Raw genomic sequence first — 17,270 nt, forward strand, 5'->3', positions numbered from 1 at the left:
CCCAGGGTCAGTAGCGGGCCCCATGAGTTGCCCCTGGTAGCTTTTTTGAGTTTGGACAAGGACACAGGGGTCCCATGATCCCCTATTGCCCGGGGGCCCCATGAGTTGTCAGTCCGCCCCTGTTAGGGACTGATGTGAATGTACAATATACATGTAAAGCGCTGCATAAATTGACAGCACTATATAAGTACCTGAAATAAATAAATAAACATATTGTTCCTATCTGCTCTTGTACCTGCTGAGAGGTGTCAAATGTCATTTATAAACCCTCATGCACACTGAACGTTTTTATAATGCTGGTAACGTTAGCAGCGTTTTGCCGTGATTAGTGGCATTTTTCCACGTTTTTCCGCATTTTTTAGAGTTATTTTTTACCAGAAAAAATTGGGGGTTTTTGGTTAAAAAAAACGCCGCTTTGAGGCGTTTTACCGCATTTTTCAGCATTTTTACAGCTATAAAACTCCTCTAGAAGCCCACTAGTCCTGTTTTTTTTTTCCAGCCAAAAAACATTGATTACAGTCTATGTGTGCATGAACACATAGGATAACATGCTGGGGGGTTTACTGGCTGTAGAAAAAAAACGTCAAAAGCCAAAAACAGCCGCTGTAAAAACATACATCATTCTTTTTGCTAAAGTGATTCCTTTAGCTTTATCCAAACTAAAGGAAATACTACTAACAATACCTCAACAAATCCATAATTCATTTATACAGAAAATACTGTACTGCTCCCCCATAATCTCTTCTACCATACCCTTAAAATGCATACATTTGAAGTTTCATGTAGGTAAATAGATATAAAACTGGTACCAAAGAGTTATGTATATTAACCGTTTCAATACCGTGCAATTTTACACCTTCCTGCCCAGGCCATTTTTCAGGTTTCAGCGCTCTCACACTTTGAATGACAATTGCGCGGTCATACAACATTGTACCCAAACTAAAATTTTATCATTTTCTTCACACAACTAGAGCTTTCTTTTGGTGGTATTTAATCACCGCTGGGGTTTTTATTTTTTGCTAAATTAACAAAAAAAAAACAAATATTTTGAAAAAAAAACAAGTTTTTCTTTGTTTCTGTTATAAAAGTTTACAAATAAATAATTGTTCTTCATAAATTTAGGCCGAGATGTATTCTACTACATGTCTTTGGTGAAAATAACCCAAATTAGGATGTATTTTTTAGTTTGTAGGAAAGTTATAGAGTTCACAAACTATGGTATAGATCTGAATATTGATCAATCCTGAAGTACTGACAGCCAATCTAATTTCTTGAGGTCCAAGAATGTCAGAATAGTACAGATATCCCCAAATGACCCCTTTTGGCAGAGTAGACAGTCCGACGTACTTCATAAGAGGCATGGCGAGTTTTTTGAAGTTGTATTTTTTTGTCATAATTTTTCGGAAAATGAAAAAAATAAAAAAATTATTTTCCCTTTCTTTTTTCACATACTGTCACCAGTGCAGTACAGCGTCATCCTATAACTGGCATGGCGGTGAACAGGGACACTGACTGGTGACAGTATGAAAAAATATATATATATATTTTTTTATATATTTTTTTTTTTTTATTATATTTAATTTTTTATTACTTTTTTTTATTTTTTTTAAGATTTTTTTTCATATTTTACTATGACCAAAGTAGTACAATGTTACCATAGTAACATTGTACTACTTTGGGGAAGTGATCAGTATTTTTTATTTTTTTTTACACAATTTGCTTATAGCAAAGAATTACTTTGCTATAAGCAAGCATTTACCTGAATGAAATCGATTCATTCAGCTTTTTTTTTTTTTTGTGCTTAGCTGTGATTTGGTCACAGCTAATCACATGACATGTGCATGTGATTAGCTGTGACCATTCACAGCTAGGCACTAGTATACAATGGATGGCATCATGAATGAAGCCATCCATTGTATACAACTGTCATGTGACCTGCTGTGATAGGTCACAGCAGGTCACATGGTACCAGCAACGGGAGCCGGTACTCGGATCTGTCATCGGCCGTGTCCGAGGTGCACGGCCGGTGACAGATCGCACTGCTGCGCCGCTCTGCATTAGCGCAAACTGCGCATGTGCGGGAGCACGCCAAATGGCGTGCACCCGGAGTGCAGAGACACTTTTGAAGCCGCCAAACGGCCATTGGCCGGGCGGCTAATGGTTAAAAAGCAAACTCAATCACAATGTGAGCATTATGCTTTATCTGGTAAAATAATGGCAATGGGAACTTTTTATGTTTCCCACTGAAGATTTAGATTGAAACCTGAACTAAATAGTTGGGTTGATTTACTAACGGAGAAGTGCAGAGCTGGTCTATTCATTTTCCCACAGGGCCACATGAATTCTGCTCAATATTAATTTTGTACCTGGCTAGGTCTGGAAGTATAGTACAGTTTTAGGTAGGTGTGAAGACATGCTGTAAAGTAAGGATCTTTTTTAATTGTGTATTTTTATCAAAAGAACAGAAGAAAAATTTAACCAAATCAATATTTGGTGTGACTACCCTTTGGCTTCAAACCAGCATCAGCTCTTACACTTGCACACGTTGCACACTTACACAAAGTCAGGGAATTTGTAGGATTAGAGTCAGGTGTATGATTAACCAATTACACCAAGTAGGTGCCAATGATCATCAATTTTATATGTAGGTTAAATCACAGTCATTACCTGAAACAGAAACAGCTGTGTAAGAGGCCTAAAACTAGATGAGAAACAGCCAGACTCTGCTACTAATGCATGCCATACACGGGTCGAAATCCACATGAATTTTCTGTAGAAAATAGGAAATTTTGTGCGTTTTGTAATGCGATCGAAATTCAACCAACCAAGCCTTCAGTTTCTCATGTTGCTACAGAAAAGAATTTTCGTGGCCAAGAATTATCTTTTCTTTTCAGGTCACAGCTTTATATTTCTTGCACGATTCTCCCATCAGTAATTCGAAATTTGTTAGTTTTTCAAAAAATTTGCAACATGCCCGATCACTCAAATTTGATGGTCACAAGAAAATTGTCTGTTTCTGTGACCCTTTAATGGTGCGAAATTCAAACAAAAATTCTTAGAAAAGATTTTCGAAAGAAAATTATTTCGGAATTCGATCCTTGTATGGCCAGCTTAAGGTGAGGTTGTGAAAGACAGTTTCATGTCACAGGTCATACACAGGGGCGGACTGACCATTTGGAAACTCGGGCACTGCCCGAGGGCCCGGGGTCGGTAGGGGCCCCATGAAATGCCCCTGGTACCTTTTTTATAGGCTTTTTTGAGTTTGGGAAAGGACACAGGGGCCCCATGATCCCCTATTGCCCGGGGGCCCCATGAGTTGTCAGTCCACCCCTGGATACACCATGGTAAGACTGAGCACAGCAGTAAAACGCAAGGTAGTTATACTGCATCAGCACGGTCTCCCCAAGGCAAAAAAAATCTGATGAATATATTTTAAAAATATATATTTTTAAAAATATATATTTTTTAAATATATTCTTTAGATTTTTTTTAACGTATAAAAAAGTAATTTTAACATATATTTTTACATATAATTGTAAATGTATTCCAAAAATTAAGATTTGTTTTTTTTTAAAGACATACAGTATATTTGAAATGTATTTTTAAATATATTTTTCATATATTTTGTAATAAAAACGCATTTCAGCATGCAGTTATATATATATATATATATTTTTTTTTTTTATTGAAATATATTGAATATGGCCAAAATTGTAGTATTTCAAATATATGTCAATATAATTGGGAAGAATATTTTTAAAATATATTTCTAATATATTTTTCTTCCATATGGGCAGCTTCTGGGGTTTGCAGTGTGCAGGCACCAAAATAGGAAACATTTGGCCAGGTAGCAGAGTGGTGGCAGAGTATCAGGACATCTTTTAGGCAATGCTGTTGTGCCAGAACCAGGGGCAGACTGACAACTCATGGGGCCCCCAGGTAATAGGGGATCATGGGGCCCCTGTGTCATTGCTCAAACTCAAAAAAGCCTATGAAAAAGGTACCAGGGGCATCTCATGGGGCCCCCTACTGACCCCGGGCCCTCGGGCAGAGCCCGAGTTTCCAAATGGTCAGTCCGCCCCTGTCCAGAACTCAGAGCAGCTTGCCACATGTACGGTGCGGATTGAAGCTCAGGTTTCACAGTTAATTGACACAGTAGTTGTTCACAGGTTCAGGTCAGAGTTACATCAGGTTCAGGACAGGATTAGCTCAGGATCTTATCTTGTTCACACAACAGTCCCCACAGAAATGGTTCCCATAGAAGTCAATAGCCTGTAATCCGCACCTGAACCAGACCACACTGCTCAGATATCGGACATGATTCTTTTTAAAACCTCACTGAATCCTCACCGCCAGTGCACCAGACATATGTGAACAGGCACCATAGGAAGCAATGTTTTTTCACATGTCATGGTGAATGGATGAGGTTCAAACCGCATCCAGTCCACATATACAGTATATGAACGGGCACTTAACCTCCCTGCTGTACCGCTCAGCTCCTCAGACTCTCTCTAGTTATTGCAGCCCTTTACATGGACATCTGTCAGTGTACCTTTATGAGCCTGTTAGCATTCTCAGTGAAGATATTGACAGGATCAGAGAGGCATCCTGAGAATGGAGGCTTTGCAGACCAGATAGGGACAGACAAAGGGCCAGATATGGCCCCAGGGGCCTCAATTTACTCAGGTCTGGAGTAGATTCTTTAGTAAATAGTTAGATATTGAGGTGTTCATGCTATAACAAAAATTTATTTTTTTAAATTTTCACATGATTGGGTTAGCATCCACTTTGCAAAGTGAACATTCAATTCACAATGGGAACATTCTTTCTTTAGTAAATCAACTCAAATGCCATTTGAAACCTAAAAGCCTTGATTCAATTAATTTGCAATGAGGCCTATTTATATGCATTCAGGTTGATTTACTAAAACTGGAAAGTACAAAATCTGGTGCAGCTCTGCATGGTAGCCAATCAGCTTCTAAGTTCAGCTTGTTCATTTAAACTTTGAAAAAAAAAAAAAACTGGAAGCTGTTTGGTTTCTATGAAGAGCTGCACCAGATTTTTCACTCTCCAGTTTGATTTACTATAAATCAACCTCACTGTTTTACATTTATTGAACATTTATTGAAACATCTAATGGGGAGACACCAATTTCGTGGGTTTATAAAAGTATTTTAGGCAAGAAAAAACTCACATAATGTAAGACTATTACCACTTTGTCATGTAAGCTTTAAAGCCCTCTGTACTAAGCTATAGAGTAAACATTTGGCTGTCAATGCTATTTGCCTTTTGAAAATGCTAGTTGCCTGGCTCTTAGACTGCATTCACACTTGAGTGATTTGTAGCTTGAAGCTCGAAGCTTAAAAACACTTAAGGAGAAAAAAATCAATTATTCTCAATAGAGATGGTTCACATCTCCACTCCAAATCACCTGAATCCAAATGCCCGAAGCTCAAACAAGTTCTGGAGCTTTTTTTGTCGCTTAATTTGGGCAGATTTCCACGTTTTTTTAAGTTTTTCAAATCCAAAGAAATAAAAATTAAAACGCGCGATTTATGCAATTTTGTGCATTTGTGCGTGATTTTCTGCTCAAATGAAAAAATGTTTAAAAAGAAATAGTAATGATATATGCATAACTAAAGGTAAAACAAGTACAATAAATACACAAATAAATTAAAATAATCATAAATAAATAAATAGTAATGAACCCCTAAACTTAACCCTCTAACCCTTAAATAAATTATTATTATTATTATTATTAATAATAATAATAATAATACCATAAAACACCCTAACACAAAATAAACACTTTTTTATGATTATTATTATTATTATTAGTAATAATAATAAAGCTGCAAGCTGTCACAGCCGGGTGCCCACACTGAAGATGCCGGGAGAGAAGAAGGCCGGTGAAACCAGCGGTGGTGAGGACACCACGGGACCGAGGGACAGGTAAATGGCTGTATTTTAAAAGTCAGCAGCTACAGTTTTTGTGACTGCTGACTTTTATTTTTATTTTTTTTCAGGTTTAAACACACTGGATTTGATTTACTAAAACTGGAGAATGTAAAATCTGGTGCAGCTGTACATGGTAGTCAATCAACTTCTAACAGTTAAGCATTACAAAAAACAAAAAACTAGAAGCTGATCAGGTTCTATGCACAGCTGCACCAGATTTTGCACTCTCCAGTTTTAGTAAATCAGCCCCACTGTGTTGATATCAACACAATATTCACATAAAGCTGTCCACAGACCTAAAGTAACAGATACAAACAATACATGTCATTTAGGTAATAAAGATAAAGATAAGGACTAGAGAATTTTCAGTATAGTCTGCAAGACCAAGCATTACCTGCAATATCCTTAGGTTTTTTTAAGCAGGTCATACCATTCTACTTCAAATCACACCTATTCATCAAAAATTCTATTATTTATGCCAATATTTTGCCTCCATCACTTATGTCAGCATAATTTGCAGTATACTTTTCTGATACATTGGTAAATTGGTGTATTAAATCCATACTGCTAAGTACATGAGAGGTCATTGCAGCAGAATAAAGTGGATATGTTTTGTGCCTTCGGGCACCTGCTCTGGCTGAATAATACACACAGGAAGCAAAATCATATATAGAGATTACATCTGGCACTGCAATACTTAAATGCCTTTGTTCTGTTTTCATGCAATGATTTAGTTTGTCATATATAGACAGTCACTCAAAGCTCTATAGTGCTATCTGTAACTGTTAATGCTGCAAAAAATACAATTTTAACCCTGTCTATTCATGCTATGACAGCACATTAGCGATACCAAGAATATTCTTAGGGTGAGTGTGCAGCCGACCAACATTAACACTCATAAATAAACAAAAATGACTCATGGTAAATAACAATTGTTAGATTCTTTTGGCTTTCTGTTCCAAAGTTGTCACCGCCAACTATTCAGATAAAGAATGGTACTAACCAAGTTATTAGTTAAAGTTACTGCATGAGTAATAGGTCCTATTCAGTATTTAAAGAGGAGCTCCACCCTCCCGCCAAAAATGAAAACTTAACAGCTACAAATACTGTAGATGCTAACTTATAATATAAGGACATTTACCTGTCCAGGGATCTAGTTCCCTCCTCACCAGAGCCGATTCTTCAATGAGCTTTGGGTCCAAGTGCCGGCATCTTAACTAAGGGAAAATGACTGTAAGCTTTGCAACTTCACATCTGACTTCCTACTGCACATGCTTGAGCCGCGCTGTGCTTTCTGAATGGTCCCACAGTTTTCTGGCACCTGTAACGTGTCCCAGAAGGCTGCGGGTGAAGGGGGGGTGAACTTCTGCTCAGATCGCCTAGGCGATCTGAATGGAAGTGGGAGCGGGTACCGGTCAAAACCAGGTACCCGCTCCCCCCAAAAAAAAGTGTCAGTTGTTAAAGAGAGGGGGGAGGAGGCAAACAAGTGGAACTCAACCTATTGGGTGAATTTCTGCTTTAAGGGTTTCTGAATATTCCTAATAAACCCATTTTAACTACCATGTGTGACCATATTATTATTATACAGTATTTATATAGCGCCAACAGTTTGCGCAGCGCTTTACAATATAAAAGGAGATAGTACAATTACAATACATTCAGTACAGAAGGAATAGGGGGGCCTTGCTCATGGAGCTTACAATCTAAAGGCCATAGGACAAAGCGTGTTGGCTCAAGTTGATGGAAATAAGATGTAGAAAAAAAAACATGTCAGCTACAGTCATGTGAAACGTACACCCCATGGAAATTGATAACTTTTTTCAACCTATTTGAACAGACAAACTGTACATACTTATGAACTGTGCCTACAGATAAAGGTGAAACAAAAATAAACAAACAAGGATAATTTTCTTTTTAAATAATTTTTCAAATAAAATATCAATAGATTTTATGGAATGCTGAAGAAAAAGTAGGCACAATTTTGGCCTCAGAAGTTAATGCCCACTTTAGAAGAAATTACTTTTTGAAGATAATTTGTATGACTACCCACCATTCTCTGACATTGACTTTGATTTTTGTCCATTCCCCCATTCCAAATTCTCTCAGTTGTGTATACATTTCCTTGCATAAGCTGCCCATTTCAAATCTCTTCACAGTATCTTAATGGGATTTATATCAGGGCTTTGACTAGGACAGTCTTAGCCCTTCATTTCTTCTTTTGTATAAATTTCTTGGTGGGTTTACTAGTGTGCTTCAGATCTTTACTGTTTTTTTTTTGGTTCAGCTTCTACGTTTAGACAGATGGCCTTACATTCTCATCAAGCACACTTTCATAAGATGTGAAACTCAGAGTTGACCCAATGACTGCAAGCTGCTCAGGCCTTGAAGCAACAAATAAACCCATAGCCATAAGATTTGAACCACAGAAAGGGCCTGGTATGAATAATCCACAGCTCCTTTGCATACATATCTGGGGATTCCCTTCGTCTATACCAGACCCTTGTCCTGAAGACCTGATATAGATTCTATTGGAGGACCCCCACACATTAAAAACATTGGTGTGGGAGTTCCAAATTCATGTTAGGTTCTCCAGGCCTGGTTTGAATTGTAGGGTGGAGCCGTCAAAAAAACAGGTGAGGTACCCCAACATTACACGCCGGACCTTTTGGGTCAAATTTTAAAAAAAGTGAGGTTTCCTTAAAAATCCATATCAGACCCTAATCTTGCAGTCTGGCTGGCCAGGAAAGGGGGCGATGAGTATGCGCCCCCCTCCTGAACTATACTGGGCCACATACATTCAACATGATGGGGACCTTGCAATAATGGACCCCCTTGGCACAACACCTTGACCCTTATGTTGATAACGACAAGAGCCTCCTCTCCACAAAACTGGCCCAGAGGTTGTGGGGTCTGTGGATGGGGGTCTTATCAGAATCTGGAAGCCCTCTTTATAAGTAAGGGGACTCTCAGATATCATTCCCCCTTTATAAATGAATAAGGGGTCCATAGTACCCATACCCTTTCACAAGTTAAAAATGTAACCTGGAAATAAAGAAACCCAAACATTTGACAATCCCTTCCAAAAAATAATACAAGTCCCCAAAAAATGCACATCATTGTAAGCCCATCATTAATAACAATGTCTGCTGCCCACCAACTCACTGAAATAAAAAGGCTGACCAACCCAGTGCACATGCAGATCCCAACAATGCTGTTCACTCAATGACAGCTACCTGAGCTGTCATCAACTATATAAGGGAAGATTTGGGAGCAGTGGTAAAATCATTTACAAAATATAGCCATGGCCATATTTGATCAATGTTATTGCGCAAATATGGCCAGTGGTTATAAATGTCTAAGGGGTGGGGCCACCCGATGATTTCAACCAGGTGACCCTGCCCCCTTGTGACATCATCATGTGCTATGATTGGCCAAAGCATTGCACCTGACCTGTGATCAAGTGCATTGCTTTGGGCAATCACACTGCACTTTCAGAGTACAGTGCATTGTGGAGCACCCTTATCTTTTGTGTGTTCGCCGAACTCACAAACGGCCAATGTTCGAGCCAAACTTATGTTAGACTAGAACATCAAGCCCAACACTATTAAAGAGGTCTATGCCTCATTTATTCAAGCACAGGCCTAAAACAGGTTAGGTTACGGACATGTTGAACAATGTTTCGTAGACAGCTTGCCTCCTTCACCAGGCTTTTAGATAGGTAGACTGCGAAAATTGCCTCACCATTTGTAAGGCCAAAACTTTTTTTGTACATTTTGTATAGAGGGATGAGGGTTTAGAATCTCTGTCAGGCATTTATTGATGTATTTGTCTCTGCAGATTCAACTTGCAGATTCAAGTGAGCTGCAATCCAAAATTGTGAGTTTCCCTAAACATAAAGAGAGTTGTAATTTTCCATAATGGACATTTTTGCCAATGACAACTGTCTAAGGCAGTGATGCTGAACCTTTTAGAGACCTAGCACCCAAACTGCAACCAAAAACCCACTTATTCATCACAAAGAGCCATCACTGCAATTAAACCCGAATACTATGTTTTTAGTTTAGAAAAAACAATCCATATACTAACATCTTTTGTATTAAACGAAAAACACAATAACAGAGCTTCCACTGACAAGGGGGCAAAGTTCCACTGACCACCAGCACAAGGGGACAAAGTTCCACTGACCACCAGCATAAGGGGGCAAAGCTCGATTGACCACCAGCACAAGGGGGCAAAGTTCCATTGACCACCAGCACAAGGTGGCAAAGTTCCATTGACCTCCAGCACAAGGGGGCAATGTTCCACTGCCCACCAGCACTAGGGGCAAAGTTCCATTGACCACCAGCACAAGGGGGCAAAGTTCCACTGACCACCAGCACAAGAGGGCAAAGTTCCATTGACCACCAGCACAAGGTGGCAATGTTCCACTGACCTCCAGCACAAGGGGGCAAAGTTCCACTGACCACCAGCACTAGGGGCAAAGTTCCACTGACCACCAGCATAAGGGGGCAAAGTTCCATTGACCACCAGCACAAGGGGGTAAGGTTGCACTGACCACCAGCACACGCTAAAATCTCGTGTTAATAAAAACAAATGTATTAAAACTCACAGAAAGTCCAATATATATATTCTTGGCAACGCACTGACGGGCCATGCGAAAACTCAGACGAGTCGCAGCTACTGAGTCTCTGCTCGTGCCGTCATTGCCTGGTGCCACTACTCCTTTCCGAACATGTGAATGACCCCTATTTGAGCTGTTATCTGATGCTCAGCTTCTGGGGTGATGCTGGGGCGACTTGGTTCACGTGTCGACAGAGAGGGCTCTGCGTGCCCACTGCGGCACACATGCCACAGGTTCACTATCACTGGTCTAAGGGCTTATCTAGATGAGCAGCATTCACTACCACCCCTCTGAAAAGCTATTTATGGTGGATCTACTTTAGGGCAGTAGAGAAGTGGCTGCCAGGCATTCAGGAGGTGATACGGCTACCTTCCGAAGCCTGTTTTTTTTATTTAGCTGAAGGGAGATTTTGAGTGGGAATATTCTTGAATGGGTGAAGTTTGGTGGTGATACCGCAAGCCAAATGTGATACATGATATATGTGAATTTTAAGGTATCCCTTAAATAATTCAATATAATAAGGCTATAAATAGCATAAAGATACACTTTCCCCAAAAAAGTGTAAAAAACTGTGAATATAAATATGCTAATACCAATATTCCCAAAAGTATATATCACACAAATGTATTAAAAAAAAAAAAAAGTCCAAAAATAGATAAGAAATAAGATTAAAATAAATATAATATAAAAAGGCAAAATAATGACTTTTTATATTATATTTATTTTAATCTTATTTCTTATCTATTTTTGGACTTTTTTTTTTAAATACATTTGTGTGATATATACTTTTGGGAATATTGGTATTAGCATATTTATATTCAGAAATATGATACATGGCCATGGTATTTGTGGCTGAGTGGTCAGGGCCAGTAAAACTCTGACTCAACCACATATTTTTACTGCACTCTTCCTGCCTGACCATAAAAACAGCCTAGGAGGGCAATTACTTTGGAGAAATTTTCTCTCACTTCCTGTTGTGTCTTCATGAGAGAAACTGAAAGTAAATCTTCCCAATGGGACACAGATGGTGACAAAAACTAACAGGTTTTACTCCTTATGCTATTTACCAAAAACATTTTAGCTTTAGATACACTTGAACTGTTAAATAAATGAGGCTTAGTCCTCTTTATTGACAAGATTGCTTGTTGTTTTTCTTCTTCGTTCAATACTGTACTTACATAATTGGTAAATGGTTCTTTATTCTCATGTGAGGTGCTCTGGCTAGACTTCATAAACAATAATTATAATGCAATTAAACATAGCAGTTGTGTAATATGTATGCAAGGACCTAAGAGTAAATTACAGTTTTGGGAAGCTAAAATCCTCAAAAGTCTGTTGGCTAGTATGGACCCACTATCAAGGGTCTTGGACCATAGGAAGACACGGGAAGTGATGAGACATTTCCAGGTTGTTTTAGAACTTGCATATTAAAGCGGTAGTAAACCGCAAAAAGATAAAAAATTCCCATGCAAAATAATGTTTTAAAATACCAGTATGCATCACATACTAGCACATTATGAAAGACTTACCTTAGAAAGAAGCCCTGCCCCTCATGGAAGAAAAATATATTTGAAATATATTTTAAAAATATTCTTCCCAAATATGTTGGCATATATTTGAAATGCTGCAAATGTGTCCATAATCAATATATTTATATAATTTTTTTTTATTTATATTTTTTAAATATATTCTTCAGATTTTTAAAAAAGTCATTTTAACATATATTTTTACATATATTTATAAATGCATTCCAAAAATGCATATTAAATGTATTTTTAAAGACATACAGTATATTTGAATCTGTCCACAAGCTCACACTCCACCTCCTTCAGCAAGGATCCCGACAAGCTCCTGCCTCCTGCTCCTGTCTGCCCTCAAAGTAGGGTGTGTTCTTTCTGGGGGACCTTGATGGGCACATTTATATTAAGGGGCACTATAATAGGCACATTTAATGTTTAAGAGTAATGCTGATGGGCACATTTAATGTTAAGGGCACTCTGATGGGCACAACATATATTGTGCCCATCATAGTGCCCCTTAATATAAAATGTGCCCATCAGAGTGCCCCTTAATATTAATTTACCCATCAAAGTGCTCCTTAACATAAAACATGCCCATCAGCATGCCACTTATTTTATGTTAAGGGGCACTCTGATGGGTACATTTAATGTTAAGGGCACTCTGATGGACACAACATAGAATGTGCCCATCAGAGTGCCCGTAGCATAAAATGTGCCCATCAGAGTGCCCATCAGAGTGCCCGTAGCATAAAATGTGCCCATCAGAGTGCCCATCAGAGTGCCCGTAGCATAAAATGTGCCCATCAGAGTGCCCATCAGAGTGCCCGTAGCATAAAATGTGCCCATCAGAGTGCCTCCTAGTATTGATTTGCCATCAGAGTGCCTCTTAACATATAACGTGCCCATCAGCATGCCGCTTATTTTATGTTAAGGGGCACTCTGACGGGCACATTTTATGTTAAGCGGCACTCTTATGGGCAGATATGATGGAAAGGAGCACTCTGATGGGGAAGATGATGTAAAGAGGCACTCTGATGGGGAAATATGATGGAAAGGGAACTTTGAGTGTAAGGGGGCACTCTGGTGGCAATACCTAATGTAGGGTGGCAATGTGATGGGGATACCTGATGTAAAGGGGCACTCTGATGGGGACAACTGATGTAAAGGAGCATTCTGATGTGCACACCTGATGTGATGGGGATAGATGATGTAAAGTTGCACTCTGATGGTGACACCTAATGTAAGAGGGCACGCTGATGGGCACACCCTATGTAAGGTGGGCAGCACAGTGGCTAAATGGTTAGCACTTCCGCCTGGCAGTACTAGGGTTGTTGGTTCAAATCCTAACCACGGCACCACCTGCCTGGAGTTTGCATGTTTTCCCTGTGCCTGCATGGGTTTCCTCCGGTTACTGTGGTTTCCTCCCACACTCCAAAGACATGCTGGTTGGTGAATTGGATCCTGTCTAAATTGGCCCTAATATGTGTATGTATGAATGTGAGTTAGGGACCTTAGATTGTACACCCCTTGAGGGTTAGGGACTGATGTGAATGTACAATATATATATGTAAAGCGCTGCGTAAATTGACGGCACTATATAACTACCTGAAATAAATAAGATGTCACCATGATGGGGGAACCTTATATAATGAGGCACTCTAATTGGGACAACTGATGTAAGGGAACACACTGATGGGAAACACCAAATTTAAGGGGGCCTTCTGATGCAAAAACCTGATGCAAGGGAGCACTCTGCTGGGAATGCCTGATGTATGGGGGTGCTCTGATGGGAATGCCTGAAGTAAGATGGCACTCTGATGAGAATGCCTGATGTAAGGGGGCACTCTGATGGAAATGTCTGATGTATGGGGGCACTCTGATGGGAACACATTACTTAAGGGGGTGCTCTGATGGGAACGCCTGTTATAGGGGGTACTGTGATGGTGGCAACTGATTTATGGGGGAAGTCTGATGGTGGCACCCAATGTAATAAATTACTCTGAAGGGGGAACCTGATGTAAGGGGGAGCACTAATGGGGACATTTATTTTCAGATCTCGGCCAGAAGAAGATTTTGCCCCTGGTATACATGTTCCTTTGAGAAGGTTCTGATTATTTATTGAAGTAACCATCCTTGGTGTGTCACCAGAGAGGAGATGTCCAGCAAGCCAACTTTCAACCTTAATAATTCCAGTCCTGAATTGTATGACCTGGCCCATGGCACAAAAGAAAGAAAAACATAACTTGTTGCAGCCTACAACTTCTAGGTCAAGTCATCTGGAACAGGTACAGATTTTTAATTCTTGTGGCAATCATGACCTTAACCACAGGCTTAATCATTCCTTCTGTGTAAGATATTTGCTTTATATATATGTCAGTTTTATTTCTCATTTAAAACAAGCTTTGCCAAGAAATAATGAGCCTAAAGTGATCTGTAATTTTGAATTCGTTTTGCATATATTTAGTGAACAAGGGCTCCTCTTGGGAAAGATGGACCGTTTGTGTTAAACCGCATTATAAAGATCATAGGACAGGATTCATCTCTCCAAGCAGAATCCTATAGCCACGCAGATCCTTGAATATCTAAAGACAGCCCAGAGGAAACAGCTGCTACTAGGAGCTCTGTCCTGGGACTTAATTAGTAGTGAGCAGATAGACTGCAGCAGAAGGGGAAGTGTACAGTGCTGCAGTGGAAGCTGTGGGGATGTAACTAGGTGACAGCAGTTGATAGAGCAAATGAGTATCGGGATAACCACAGCATGTGTGCAGAGGTGAATCAGAAACTACCATCATTCATCTGACTAAATACTTGTCTGGAATATACATCAGATAAGATCAGCTGTTAAGTCATTGAAATGGAATAATAATGAGTTATGGCATGTTGGCCTATTAAACTACCGTGTATAGAGAAACAGTAAGATTTGTTACATGTAATCCTAACTTTTTCTGCAGATCAGATAAAAAAGTTGATTATAGCACAGTAAATTAAAAAAAAATTAAGCTATTTTATATTGCATCTTATTAATGAATTTTGCAGTCTCCAAGCTGCAATTGTCAAATGAGGGTTACCTAGGTTGATGCACTATACAAACAAAGAATAAAGCCAGTTTTATAAATTTCAAATATATTTCATCAATGAGTTTCCTCTGTTGTAGATGTTTCTGTTAGTAGTGAGATCCCATAAGGGATGACTATTACAATACAGTATACAGGGTACCCTAGATTGTAAGCTCTAACGAGCAGGGCCCTCTATTTCCTCTTGTACCAAATTGGATTGCAACTGTAATTTATTTATTATTTATTTCAGGTACTTATATAGTGCCATCAATTTAGGAAGTGCTTTATATATTGTACATTCACATCAGTCCCTAACCCTCAAAGGGACGTACAATCTAAGGTCCCTAACTCACATTCACACATACACATACTGGGTCCAATTTAGACAGGATCCAGTTAACCTACCAGCATGTCTATTGGAGTGTGGGATGAAACTGGAGTACACCCATGCAGGCAGAGAGAGAACATGCAAACTACAGGCAGGCGGTGCCATGGCCGGGATTCGAACCAATGACCCTAGTACTGCCAGGTGGAAGTGCTAACCACTGAGCCACTGTGCTGCCCATACCTTAATTTGTAAAGCACTGCACAAACTGTTGGCACTATATAAATCCTGTATAATAATAATAATAATAATAAATACTAACCAGTCTGATAAAAAATATTAAACATATCATATCAATAAGTTTCCCATGTCGTGGCTGTATCTGTTTGCAGTGAGATCACTTAAGTAAAGTCTATGATAGTACAGTTTATAAAGGAACAAAAAAAAGCCATTGTGATACATATTAAATGAGTTTCCCATATTGTCCATGTGTCTGTTTGCAGTGATATCACAGAAACATATGCAGAAACACTAATAAAATTCGTTCTTATAAAAATAACTATCTTATCAATGAGTTTTTTTCATATTGAAACTTAGCCTGCAGTGAGATCAAATAAGGGATGCCTATAATAGTATAGCATAAAAAGAAACAAAGCCATTTTGATAACTATTAAATGCATATCAATTGAGTATAAAATGCATATTAATTACTTATCAGTGAGTGTTCCATATTGTAGCTATATCTGCTTGCAGTAAGATCACGTGAGGGATGTCTATAGTACAATTTACAGAAACACTAACCCTGTCTAAAAAAAAAGTAGCTTATCAATGATTTTCCCATATTGAAACTTTATCTGTTTGTGATCACATAGGGAATGTCTATAATAGTATAGTATACAAAGAAACAATAAAGCCATTTTGATAAATATTACATGAATCTTATCAATGCGTTCCCCATATTGTAGCTACATGTGTTCGCAGGGAGATCACATAAGGGATACCTATAGTACAATATACAGAAATACTAACCTGCTGGGAAAAATAGTATCTTACCAATGAGTTTCCCATATTGAAACTTTGTTTGCAGTGAGATCACATAAGGAAAGTCTATGACATGAACTATCATAAACAAAGAAACAATAAAGCCAATTTGATACATATTAAACATATCTCATCAACGACTCTCTCATATGGAAACTTTATCTGTTTGCAGTGAGATCACATAAGGGATGCCTATAATAGTACAATATACAAAGAAATATTACAGCCAGTTTGATAAATGATAAAAGTGGGGGACATTTACTAAAACTGGTGCAGCTGTGCATGGTAGCCAATCAACTTCTAACGTCTGCTAGTTCAGTTAAGCTTTGGCAATAAAATCTGGAAGCTGATTGGTTTCTATACAGAGCTGCACCAGATTTTGCACTCTCCAGTTTCAATAAATAACCCCCAGCGTATATTTCTAATGAGTTTCCCATATTGTAGCTATATCTGTTTGTAGTGAGATCACATAACGGTGCCCATAGTACAATACACAGGAGCTGTGCATAGTAACCAATCAACTTCTAACTACAGCTTATTCAATTAAGCTTTGACAGTACATCCTAGAAGCTCATTGGTTACTCTGCACAGCTACACCAGAATCTCCCTCATTGTATCTGATTAATGAGTTTCCCATACTGTAACTTTATCTGTTTGCAGTGAGATCACATAAATGATGCCCATACAATATACAGAACTACTAAACAGTCTGATAAAAATATTAAATGTATCTTATCAATACATTCCCC

The sequence above is a fragment of the Staurois parvus genome, unplaced genomic scaffold, assembly GCF_062004578.1.
Source record: "Staurois parvus isolate SC_StPar_1 unplaced genomic scaffold, SC_StPar_1.0 ptg000287l, whole genome shotgun sequence".
Classification (NCBI taxonomy): Eukaryota; Metazoa; Chordata; class Amphibia; order Anura; family Ranidae; genus Staurois; species Staurois parvus.